Source organism: Danio rerio, chromosome 25 (assembly GCF_049306965.1).
Source record: "Danio rerio strain Tuebingen ecotype United States chromosome 25, GRCz12tu, whole genome shotgun sequence".
NCBI classification, from domain to species: domain Eukaryota; kingdom Metazoa; phylum Chordata; class Actinopteri; order Cypriniformes; family Danionidae; genus Danio; species Danio rerio.
Window position 1 is genome coordinate 15,767,017 of NC_133200.1, and position 13,616 is coordinate 15,780,632.

The 13,616-nt window shown below is 36.5% G+C and overlaps 1 long non-coding RNA gene across 2 annotated transcripts in view; it reads right to left on the reverse strand.

Moving 5' to 3' along the window:
* The window catches only part of LOC141380939 (uncharacterized), a 53,644-nt gene that overhangs the window by 38,743 nt on the left and 1,285 nt on the right, over positions 1 to 13,616 (reverse strand). The window lies entirely within an intron of this gene.

A 13,616-nucleotide genomic window follows, 5' to 3' on the forward strand; every position in this document is an offset into this window, starting at 1 on the left:
AAAATCACTGGTTAAATGTGGATAAAAAAACTAAGCGGAAATGTGTTTCTTGGTTCTACTTGTGATCCAATCAATCAAAAATCTTAATACCAGGTGTATAAGGTTCATTAAAGTCTAGATAGAAAACCTTAAACCGATTTTTAACCTTAAAATTTGAATTCAGACATAATAATATTGTTGTAGCTTTTAGGAAACTGCACAATAATTTCACACTAGCATACCTGCAATGTTAATCGTATAAATTTACATGCAAAACAATAATAATGCACCTCCTATGGTGACAAACGGACCACTGTTTAAACAGTGGTATTAACAAGAGGCTGTTGTGCTTGGCCTGGCAGTAAAAATATGCCTGGTGACTTTTCTGATTTGTACAGCTATATTAGTGTGGCTGACGGAGACATCGAGTGTTAGGGTGCTGGAATGCGTCCCCAGGCCCAGCGCTGCTCATGGCATACTGGGTAACATTGAGACATGACAGGTTGTGTTTGGACGTTTGGACGGCCACAGCCATCAGGCAGCGTTATGCAGATTTCTGATGGGAGCCGCGGAGACTGGCATTCCCCCAGGTGCCACGGAGCGCCTTCTTAATAATAGGAAGTGACAAGAAGCAGACGGCCCACATCTCTTTGCTTGCCATGCTGTTCAGGACAATGCCACTTAAACGGGTGGCTGCTAAATTGGGTGTAAGGGGGAAAAAAAGAAACATCAGCCTTTTGTTGTCGTCGTCGTCTTGAGTGAATCGGACAATAAATCAGACAGTTGTCGTAGGACACACATTAACACTCCTGTTTGGGTGACAAGCTAGTTATTTAGTGAAGGCTGAGATGTTGTTTGTGAGGGCAAAATATGCCTCTGCCAGCACCAAAAGAGCAAATCAATCAGAAATGTCATATTTTTACTTGTCTATTAAATAGATATAAGCTGCCAAGGTATTTGGCTGCCATGCTAACAACACTTTCTTCAACATTTCAGTGGAATGGCAATAGAAATGGCCAGTGATTTGCAAGGGTTCTATTAATAGTAATACACCAAAGTCTTTTAGTGTTTGTGATTAAAATTAGAAAAAGCTTTATGATACTTCCCAGTTAGTAGTGATTTCCCTGAATACACTATGGCAGAATGGCTGCACACCGAATTACTGAGGTCCACAAATAAGTTTTGTTTTTTGTCATTATTCTGAATTTTTACAACAAACAAACAAATGTTTTAATACATTCATAACAATGTTTGTGTTTTATGGTCATGCTTAAAAAAACGATACAAAAAAGTAAATTTCACTATCAAAAATCCTTATAATGGTATAATTTTAATGTATTTGTGTGTTTAGATAAATAGCGTGTAAATGCACAGTACAGTTACGATCTTATTGCCACATTAAATTACTCTGATAACATGATACCGTTGCCTTCAGTAATTTCCTGAAGATAAATACCAAAAAATAAAAATGCAACCGGAATAAGTACTGCAGACGCAATCGTTGATCTCATATGAAGAAAGAGATTACGGCGTCATATGATGTGTGCAGGTGTTGTAGTGGTGTCCCATTTCTTAGAGGTAAATTTAAAAAGCCCTTCCCCTTCACACTCTGTTTCAAGTGCCAAGGGGAAGGGGTAGGGGTAAAAAAATTAATTGGGATTAGGCCTTTGTATTTCCATATGCAGTAATATATCTTGTAATGTGAAAGTCAAACCTTCAGCAACCATCTTCTTTATTCAATGACTGCAAGATGAGCTGTTCTTAAGTAACTAAAAGCCTCTGACAACAGACTGTCTGGATGAACACCACGAGATTATCATTTCATATCTGTGACTTCAAGAATAATGAATCGTTACGATTTCAGTAACTAATTCAAGTCCCCTCAAAAGGCATGAGAGAACAGGATAATAAAGAGAATCTCACTGGTCAGTCGGTTCAACTCTGCAGCTGGAATTGACTAAAATAACTGCTGTGACCAAACCTGTCATAAGCAGAAACAAATGTTCACTGATGAAAGCAGTCCAGATATAAACCTTAATGAAAATCTTGGGAAATTCTTTGGCAACAAAGTTATTCCTAAGAAACTCAGTACAGTTACTAAACAGTGGAAGAGTCTGGAAGAAGATACAAGAGACTAGTAATGTTCTGTAATGATTATTGATGAGAAACTAGTAATATATGTGAGGAGTGATTAGAGATGTCTTTGAGAGACTAGTAATGAGCTGAAATAAATAAATGAGTAAATTAATGAGTGTCTAGTAATATCTTTGAGAGACAGACCAGATCTGTTAAGAGACTAGTATTGACCTGTGAGGAACTAGTGATGGCAGAAACCAATAAAATTACATCATTGTCAAATTTTTAAAAATATATCATCTGTACACATGGATCTGCCCCTGAGGTAGTCTGCGAGTTGATACATAAATTTAGCAGTGATAGGGCAAGGACAAGAGGGTCAGTAAGTGTGGATAGTTAAATCCGCAGAAGCAGAACCACTGTGGGTCAGTCATGCTTTTCAGCGAAAGGTTAACATCTATGTTATTGACATAAATAAATGTCATTGATTTACAGTAACAATCAGAACTCCAATTTGTTTTCCTGTAACGCTTATAGGCTGGAATATTTACAGAAACGTCAACATTACACACATAATATTTTGGTAACACTATTTTGATGGGCCATTTGAGTATTAGTCTCGGGCGAAGCAGTGGCGCAGTAGGTAGTGCAGTCGCCTCACAGCAAGAAGGTCGCTGGGTCGCTGGTTTGTAGTTTGGTGTTTCTGTTTGGAATTTGCATGTTCTCCATGTGTTCGCCTGGGTTTCCTCCGGGTGCTCCGGTTTCCCCCACAGTCCAAAGACATGCGGTACAGGTGAATTGGGTAGGCTAAATTGTCCGTAGTGTGTGAATGTGTTTGTGTGTGTGTGTGTGTGTGTGTGTGTGTGTGTGTGGATGTTTCCCAGAGATGGGTTGTTGCTGGAAGGGCATCTGCTGTGTAAAAAAAAAAAAACTTGCTGGATAAGTTGGCGGTTCATTCCACTGTGGCGACCCCGGAAAAATAAAGGGACTAAGCAGACAAGACAATGAATGAATGGACTGTCTGCTTAATATCTGTTGATACTGCTCATTCAACAGACATTTAACTATCTATAAGAAACTTTGCAAGTACATGTCAACTTACACTAACCCTAACCTCAACCTAACAGTCTACTTATAATCTTATGAGAATTAGTTGGCATGTGGATGCAATATAATTTAAATTCAACAAAAGGACCATCAAAACAAAGTGTGAACTCTCTTATGAGAGACTAGTGATATCTGTGAAAGACTAGTGATGTCTGTGAGAGACTAGTGATGTCTATGAGAGACTAATAATATCTGTGAAAGACTAGTGATGTCCGTGAGAGACTAGTGATGTCCTGTGAGAGACAAGTGATATTTGTGAAAGACTAGTGATGTCTGTAAGAGACTAGTGATGTTTATGAGAGACTAGTGATATCTGTGAAAGACTAGTGATACCTGTGAGAGACTAGTGATATCTGGGAATGACTAGTGATGTTTATGAGGACTAGTGATATCTGTGAAAGACTAGTGATGTTTGTAAGAGACTAGTGATAACCTGTGAGAGACTAGAGATATCTGTGAAGCAACTAGTGATTTTTATTAGAGACTAGTGATATCTGTAAAAAACTAGTGATGTCCTGTGAGAAACTAGTGACATCTGTGAAGGAACTAGTGATGTTTATTAGAGACTAGTGATATCTGTGAAAGACTAGTGATGTCTGTGAGACTAGTGATACCTGTGAAATACTAATGATGTTTGTGAAAGACTAGTGATGTCTATGAGAGACTAATGATATCTGTGAAAGACTAGTGATATCTGTAAAAGACTAGTGATGTTAATGAAGACTAGTGATATCTGTGAAAGACTAGTGATGTCTGTGAGACCAGTCATATCTGTGAATGACTAGTGATGTCAGTGAGAGACTAGTGATGTCAGTGAGAGACTAGTGATGTCAGTGAGAGACTAGTGATGTCTGTGAGAGACTAGTGTTGTCCTGTGAAAGACTAGTGATGTCCTGTTTTAGACCAGTGATGTCCTGTGAGAGACTAGTAATGTCCTGTGTTAGACTAGTGATGTCCTGTGAGAGACTAGTGATGTCCTGTGAGAGACTAGTGATGTCCTGTGAGAGACTAGTGATGTCCTGTGTTAGACTAGTGATATCCTGTGTTAGACTAGTGATGTCCTGTGAGAGACTAGTGATGTCCTGTGAGAGACTAGTGATGTCCTGTGTTAGACTAGTGATGTCCTGTGAGAGACTAGTGATGTCCTGTGTTAGACTAGTGATGTCCTGTGTTAGACTAGTGATGTCCTGTGTTAGACTAGTGATGTCCTGTGAGAGACCAGTGATGTCCTGTGAGAGACTAGTGATGTCCTGTGAGAGACTAGTGATGTCCTGTGTTAGACTAGTGATGTCCTGTGAGAGACTAGTGATGTCCTGTGAGAGACTAGTGATGTCCTGTGAGAGACCAGTGATGTCCTGTGAGAGACTAGTGATGTCCTGTGAGAGACCAGTGATGTCCTGTGAGAGACTAGTAATGTCCTGTGTTAGACTAGTAATGTCCTGTGAGAGACTAGTGATGTCCTGTGAGAGACTAGTGATGTCCTGTGAGAGACTAGTGATGTCCTGTGTTAGACTAGTGATATCCTGTGTTAGACTAGTGATGTCCTGTGAGAGACTAGTGATGTCCTGTGAGAGACTAGTGATGTCCTGTGTTAGACTAGTGATGTCCTGTGAGAGACTAGTGATGTCCTGTGTTAGACTAGTGATGTCCTGTGTTAGACTCTTGATGTCCTGTGTTAGACTAGTGATGTCCTGTGAGAGACTAGTGATGTCCTGTGAGAGACTAGTGATGTCCTGTGAGAGACTAGTGATGTCCTGTGTTAGACTAGTGATGTCCTGTGAGAGACTAGTGATGTCCTGTGAGAGACTAGTGATGTCCTATGAGAGACCAGTGATGTCCTGTGAGAGACTAGTGATGTCCTGTGAGAGACCAGTGATGTCCTGTGAGAGACTAGTGATGTCCTGTGTTAGACTAGTGATGTCCTGTGAGAGACCAGTGATGTCCTGTGAGAGACTAGTGATGTCCTGTGTTAGACTAGTGATGTCCTGTGAGAGACTAGTGATATCTATGAGAGACTAGAGATGTTAGACATTAGTGTTATTCTGTGATAGACTAGTGTTGTCCTGTGAGAGACTAGTAATTTGTGAGAGACTAGTGTTGTTCTGTGAGAGACTAGTAATGTCTAAGAGAAACTATGTCTGTGAGAGACTAGTGATGTATGTGAAAGACTAGTGATGTCTGTGAGACTTATGATGTCTGTGAGAGACTAGTGATGTTTGTGAGACTAATGACATCTGTGAGAGACTAGTAATATCTGCTAAAGTCTAGTGTTGTAATCATTCAAAGAAAGGGCCTAAAAATACCTTTTGCTCAAAATACATTTTGACTGCTGTCTCCTTTTAATATTTGTGTTGTAATCTTTCTTCATGCTACAATCACAGCTGTTCTCTATACAAAGGATGTACTGTACATAGCTCTCCTATTCTAATTTCATAAACAAATTGTAAACCTTAGCAAGGTCTCCACTTAAGAAAACAAAACAGACTCCCTCTTCTCATCGTTTAAGACAATATCGTTTTGTTTTGGGCCCTGCAGCTGGGGGTGAAATGACCAGTGAAATCCGACGGCTGGTGTGTTATTTCACACCCTGGGCGGCGACTGTATGTATTTATTTTCACACAATAGAGATGCAGCCAGGCTGGGCGCTCTTTCATTTTCGTCCACAGGGGTGTTCGCTCTCTGTGGAGCGCAATTAGAAGCTCGTCACCGCTCCAGCCATCCTGTGCCTGCGAGGAAGCGACGCAGCCTCCGCAGGTCCTGACATTGATCCTATAGAGCAGCTCGTTGTGCACGGGAGCTTCAATTAAAACCCCACACCACAACGGCTTTATGCCTTTTTTATACGACACCAAGGAGGTGAATTACAGGCTATCGTTCAAGATGTTAAAATAAGGATCCTGGTGCACTAAAGCATAGGGGGCTACCTTCTTCATTATTGTCTTAAGTGAGTGCACTAGTGAGCTTAGGCCACGGAAGAAAAACAGTTTTGGAGCGAGACATCAAGGATTTGCCTTTTACTAATTGTAATAATCGTATTTGTTCTTATGATTTAATTGATTGCATAAATAAATCTCCAAAAAACTCCTCTAAATAAGTTTGCAACCTAAGTTTCTTCTCTGTCCGCTTGTTAAGTGATGACGTATGTAATACTGTTTCCGGGTCCAAGACGCCATTCATTTGAGTGGAGAAATCATTCATTTATGATCATGTTTTATTCCTATCACACATTAAAGTTAATTTTATATAAAATCATAGTGTACACAACAATCTCTGGACTTGCTGCATAACAAATACCAAAATTTTACCAATTAAAAAAAAATGTATCACTTTTTGACATCGGATATTAGGCATGGACATATATACTGCGATCGTGATTTTCGAAAGTATTAAATCGATTTGTAAATGTTTATTACCATTTCATTAGTCTCCCCATTCAGTTGAAAAGAGCACTTGGACCCGGAAGCCGGGTAAAGTATAGAGTAGGCCTGTCACGATATCTATTATTTGTTGTACGATATATCGCAGCAAAATATTTTGCGATAAATGATAATATTTTCATTTTAAGACCATTTTATGCCACTCATTATATAATGCCAGTACGACAATATAACATGTATATTATAAAACAAAAAAAACACAATGCAAGTACACTTTTACACAATATTTTATTCCTAAGATTATTATATTATAGTCATTTTAACAATTTAATAATTAGGCATTGACATCAGAATCAGAACGTATATCCTACACATATAAATAACCATAAATGTTAACAAAAAAGTGGAAGGTAAAAAGTAACAGAGGCTGTAAATACTACAGTTTTATTTTTAACCATACTGACACCACACACACACACATATATATACATTATATATATATATATATATATATATATATATATATATAGTGTTTGTGGTGCTTGTTTTTTATTCAGTAACTTCAGATATTGTTTAAATGTAAAACTAATAAACGGAATGTACATTTTTTTCTGTTTGTGTTGTTCTTTCATTCAGTTGCTTCAATTAGTTTGAAAACTAAAAAAAAACTATATTTTCTGTGGTTTGAAATCATGCATGTAAAATGTATCTAAAATATGTTACACATTTTGTTGTTGTTACATTTGATTCATTTTTAGTTATTTTATTAAAATAAAGAACTCTCTCAAGAAATACATTTGTATATTAAGTTTCTGGCATGTAAAATATACGCACAATATCTTATATATTGGTTCTTTCCATTCATTTTTGTCAGTTTGCTTTAATTGGTTAAATAACTTAACCAAAAACAAATTATGTGAATAAAAACATATAGATACAATATATATTTAGATAGATTTGTCACCCAAGAAATAACTGTTTGAACTCTGGTTTCCGGCATGTAAAATGTATCTAAAATATGTTGTATATTTTGATGTTTCTACATTGGCATCATTTTTAATAATTTTATTTTAAATAAAAGTACTCTATCAATAAATCTATTTGTATATTAAGTTTCTTGCTTGTAAAATGTATGCACAATATCTAATATACACTCTCAAAAAAATGGTACAATGTTGTACCAAAGAAGGTACAAACCCTTGTCACTGGGGCAGTACCTGGGGCAGAATTGTACCCTAAGACAAACAAACAAGTTTGTACCATTGCAGTTTATACCTTTATGGACATGATTTGTACTATTGGAAACCAAAATGTACCTTTGTTTTTTAAAACCTGCAGATACAATATTGTACCTTCATCCAAGGTACAAATCTTTGTACCTTAACAGTGTCAAAATGATTACAGAGCAATTATTTAAAATGCCTTAAATGTTTAGTTCTCAATAACTATAGTTTTATGTGTTACCACTTGTTTTGTATTATTGTATTATAGAACTTATTAATTAATGTTTATAAATTTCTTTAAAAATATACTTTTAAACGATGATTCATGTTTTAATATGGAAATTATTTTTAAAGTCACTTTGCTTTTCCAGTCAGCCATATTTTTTTCATAGATATTGTAATAAAGAAAGTGTTGTTCAACACTTTAGTACCTTTATTATGAGAACAATTGTGCACCTTCATTTCAGTTGTATCATAGAAGGTACAGAACAGTATCACAAGAGGTCTTTTCTGTATAAAGTACAAATTTTACAAAAGTACAAAACTGTTCCTCAAGGAACATTATTTGTACCACCGTGTACCTTTTTTTTCTGAGAGTGTATTTGTCATTTCCATTAATTTTTGTCAGTTTGCTTTCATTGGTTAAATAACTATAATATATATAAGAACAACACTAAAATTGTTATGTGAATATAAAATGTATAGCATAATATTTATTTTGTTTTCATAACTAAAGCAATTATCATACACTCTCAGAAATGAAGGTACTCGATCTGTCACTGGGGTGGTTACTTTTCAAAAGTTACAAATTATACCTTAAAGGTCCATATTAATACCTCAAGAGTACATATTAGTATCCAAAAAGTACAAAAGTGTTCCCCCTAAAATTTGTAGGTACTAATATATAATTTTGAGGTACCAATATGGACCCTTTTTAAATTTGTGCAGTGACAGCTCGCGTACCTTTATTTCTGTAAACATGGAAATGAAGGCAGTCATTTTTTTTTCAAGTATAGCTTTTCAAATACCAGTGGTGTACTATGGAAGCTTGTTATTGCTTCTGTGTAGAAAAACAAACTGTATTTTCAAAAATAAATTCTGACAATATTCCCTACATTCCCTTTATATATTCGAAATTGTATCCTCTCATTTAACTGACCATAAAAACTATATATATATATATATATATATATATATATATATATATATATATATATATATATATATATATATATATATATATATTTATTTATATATTTATATTATGCAGTAACAAAAAAATTATTGTGAAATAATTTTTTTTCAATGACAAATAAACTTAAAGTAAATTTGTGGTACTCTCCATGAGTAAAAACAAGCTTCTAGTTCGCAGCAGAAAGTAATCTTTTGTCTGACAGAAAGAGTTCTTACTTGGCATTCAGCTAACGGTGCTCCGCGTACATATAAGCTGATTCGGGAGAGGAGGGCAATCGAATGGGAATTTGCCGTACGGCGACAGGGCTGCAGCTTTCTGACAGGTGCCTGTTGGAATTGGACAATCCCAGGTCGCAGAGTGTTATTGTCTGTGAATTGTGTGTGGGTGTGCTGGACATCACTGCGGGGCTTCATAACTCCAGACAACAAAAGGCTGTAGAAATGTATAAAATCACATAAATTCTGTAAACTTTCTTTTACTGAGAAGGCAAACAAAACAGCCCCAGATACGTCAAAGTCATCTACACGTTCACTGAATACTGATATATCTTCTCATAATTCACCAGACCTTTCTTTCGGTGCAGTCTCTCTAATCAAGATTTCAGCCTCTAACACAAAGTTCACTCACGGATACAGTTTTGAAATTCGAATGTGACGCGCTACTAATTTCCATACATCATTAGGTGGTGATATTCACAGCAAAGAAACCTACTGTGATTGTCTATCCTGGTGGGGACAGATCTATATGTGGTGCTCTCACAATAACATCCGACTGCTTTAAACCAGATTCCCCCAGTGCAACAGCTCTGATCTCTTTAGACGTATGAAAATCAGCTCCTCAGTCAGCCTCATGTTCAGTGACATTTCACAGAATTGCTGGAGATACACCATTGAACCCCCAGTTGTAATAGCACCTACGTTGCAGAGGGTGAATCAATATGACAGGGCAGGCCAGGGTTACACCAAGAACGTCTGTGGCAAAACTAACAATATCTTATGAAAAGAAAGTAGAGGCAGAGAAAGTGTGATATTGGACAAAGAAATGAAATAAAAATTAAAGCTGCAAGCAGCAATAAAAGGGACCTCGCACCCAGCCTCACAGCCACAATAAAATAAAAATAAGAAGAATTACAATTGTATTAGAGAAGCTTTTGCCTTAAATAAGAAAATCAGCAAACAGAATATCATATATATATATATATATATATATATATATATATATATATATATATATATGACTTTTTAGGGCCACACAATGGCTCAGTGGTTAGCACTGTCGCCTCATAGCAACACACACAGCAACTTCTGTGTTCAGTTTACATGTGGGTGTGGGTTTCCTCCGGGTCCTCCCGTTTGTTCAAAGACATGTGGTAAAGGAAAATTGTGTGTGATTGAGTGTAAATGGATGTTTCCAAGTAACGGGTTGCAGCTGGAAAGACATCCACTGTGTAACACATATGCTGCATAAGTTGGCAACTTGGCCAATCCGATGTGGCAACCCCTGATTAATAAAGGGACTAAGCTGAAGGAAAATGAATAAATGAATGAATGTACCTGTTAAAAATGCAACTATATACTTTTATATACTCTATATACTCAAGCCACTTTAAATTATATGGTATTCTGCATTTTAAGTGGTTTTGAGTTATCAAGCGTTAATTTTTTGTTGTATTAGAGGTAGCAAAAATGATACAGGAATCAAATTAAAAAGTCATAAAATGTATCAGAACATTTATAATAAACAAAAATGTAATGCATCACATAATGCAAATAGGTTAACACAAAATTAAAAATGACGAATAAAACCTTATAATTCCAATCAAATCATCTGAAGTAACTGATAATTGATGTTCAGTAAATGAATATACAGCACTTGGAATTAAGACTGCTTCTGGTTATTAAAAGTCCAATAAATTAATCCTGATCAAACAAAATCTGAATTAAATAATAGACACCTTGCTTATCAGTGCATGAAATATTATGTAATGTTTTCAAAAATTGCAAAAATAAAAGGAAAACCATAAAAATTATGAGGCACATGTTACAGCAGGTCAAAATTACTTTGACATGAATGAATATGCCTGTTTAAAAAGACAATAATATACTTTTTATATTTTTCTTTCTTTTTGGCTTAGTTCCTTTATTAATCTGGGGTCGCCATAGCGGAATGAACCGCCAACTTATCCAGCATATGTTTTACTCAGCGGATGCCCTTCCAGCTGCAACCCATCACTGGGAAATACATTTATATACTCTTTATTACTCTTTATATACTCAACTAACTTAAAATGATATGGTTTTCTGTATTTTAAGTGGTTTTAAGTTATCAAGCGTCAACTTTCTGTTGCATTCGAGGTAGCAACAATTATATATTAATCAGTTTACAAAATAAAAAGTCATAAAATGTACAGAACGTTAATAATAAACAAAAATGTAATGCATCACATAATGCAAATAGGTTGTTGCAGAATTACAAATGACAAATAGAATATAATATAATTCTAAACAAATCATCTGAAGTATCTGATAATTGAGGTTCAGTGAATGAATTAACAGCACTTGGAATTGTGACTGCTTCTGGTTATTAAATGTATAATGAATTAATCATAATCGAACACAATCTGAGTTAAATAATAGACTCACTGAGCATGTTTTTGCTTATCAGTGCATGAAATAGTGGCTAAATGTAATGTTTTTAAAGGTAGTAGTTGCACAATATTAGTGATCCCTAAGATAATAAAATAATAAAAATAATAATGCACATATTACAGAGGGTCAAAAACACTTTGACTTCAATAAAATCAATTCGTTTTCCTTTGTATTCGATTAGCATTCTTTCCAAGCTTTGTGATTCATCGCTAATAAAACCATTGAAAAATATCTTTGGATAAAGAGTGAAGATGTCAATTGTCCCAGGCTGGACACCACTTTTGGCTCCTGCTGTATTACGAACAAAAACACATGCACACATCTTTCAGCTGTTCTGCCAATCTCCCTCCATCCAATCCCACCAGAACCCCAGCATCCATGCATCCCTGTGGCTAGTCTTGTCCCTGCCCATAACTCCTCTCTACAACCTGGCTCCAACACAACCAGATCCCATCTTCAAAGCACCAGACTAGACCACTTCTCTAAACCAACTGAACTTTGATCCTGACGCGGGAACCAGGTTTCGTGGGGATCGGGGGCCAGCGCACATCACCCTGCCCCTGCCTGACTCACCTGGGTCATGAGAAGGGAGCAGCTGGGTTGAGGGTGTTCAGCAGGCCCTCCACAGATGGATGGCTAGATGCGCAGTCTCGCTCATTAGTAGTTTGGCACACCTGACAGGTCTGCGAATCCCTGAGAGGCGACTTCATCTTGTGTGCCATCCATGACAGTTTTGGCATGATTTTAGGGTCTAAACCCACGTCTGTGAAAGAAACTAAAAAAGTGATGATTTTTTTACATGGTCAAAACTGTACACTTAGGATGCATGTAGGAATAACTTTTGAGTAACTAAACAAAAGGTGCTAAGTGGTGTTTTGAGCAAATTATGGTTGTTGTTTCTGAATTAAACCAGCAAACAAATTTCACTCAATCTCCTGAGGCTCAATAACAGTAATTTACTTCTAACCAAGCATTGAATGGGTTTTTTTTGTCTACTTTAACATTGTCAAAGTCAAAGAGGAATACTTTAGGTTGAACCACAGGAAGACAATTGCCTAAAACCATGTAATTTGACTGCAACAGAACAGCACAAAGAGATTTTTTTGTTATCCATTGGGGATTCATTTGGGAATTCAAATAAAACCACCATGTGCTGTAGCATCAAAATGAACATCATCCAAATGTGCTCCTGTCCACAGAGGGGTGAAAAAAAAGGTGGGAATGAGTGCATCTGTCTCTGCTCAACATACGCACAACCGCACACACCAAGGCAGATTTCTCAGGTATAGTTATCCATCTCTAGGTGGCAGTGTTGTCATGCCACCAGCAATATGGACGCCAAAAGCCTCAGAAACTCTAGAGATCTATAGTCTCTTATTTAAAAAGCAATGAAGCGCAAGGCAATGAAGTCTTTCATTGATCACAGACATCACACTTTTTTTTTCTTGCCGTCTTTCTCTCTCAAACCTTTTCTTCTTCTCCTGTCATGGCAGATATTCACCTTACCCAGTGAAGCAAATTGCTGACACCTTTTTAAGAAGTGACAACTGTGTATATTTCATGATAGCAAATTCCATTTTCATATCAAGCGAGACGAGAATACAATTTTCACTTCATTTAATCAAGGTGGGAACTTCTATGGGTTATGGCACTTAAAGCTGTCAGAAGTTTAAGATGCACTATTGCTGTCAATCTCACACCCTGATACTTAATGAAGGAGTTCATTTGAAAACTTTCTAATTAGAAGGTGAAGCTTTGCGTCATTAAAATAAGTACAGGCGTTTCATACTAATGTGTTCTGAGCTTCAGTACATAGAATTCTACTATTCGATAAGTAGCATTTGCTTGGATAATACAAAGATAATGTGAGGAAATAAGTCATAAATATCATTCAGGTTAGGAAATGTTTTTACTGTACAAGCAAAGTTCTGCAATGATTATCTTATTTGCCAATACAGTTGCATAAACAGTATTAGCTAGCTGATATAGCTAGGCTCCACCACTTGATCTG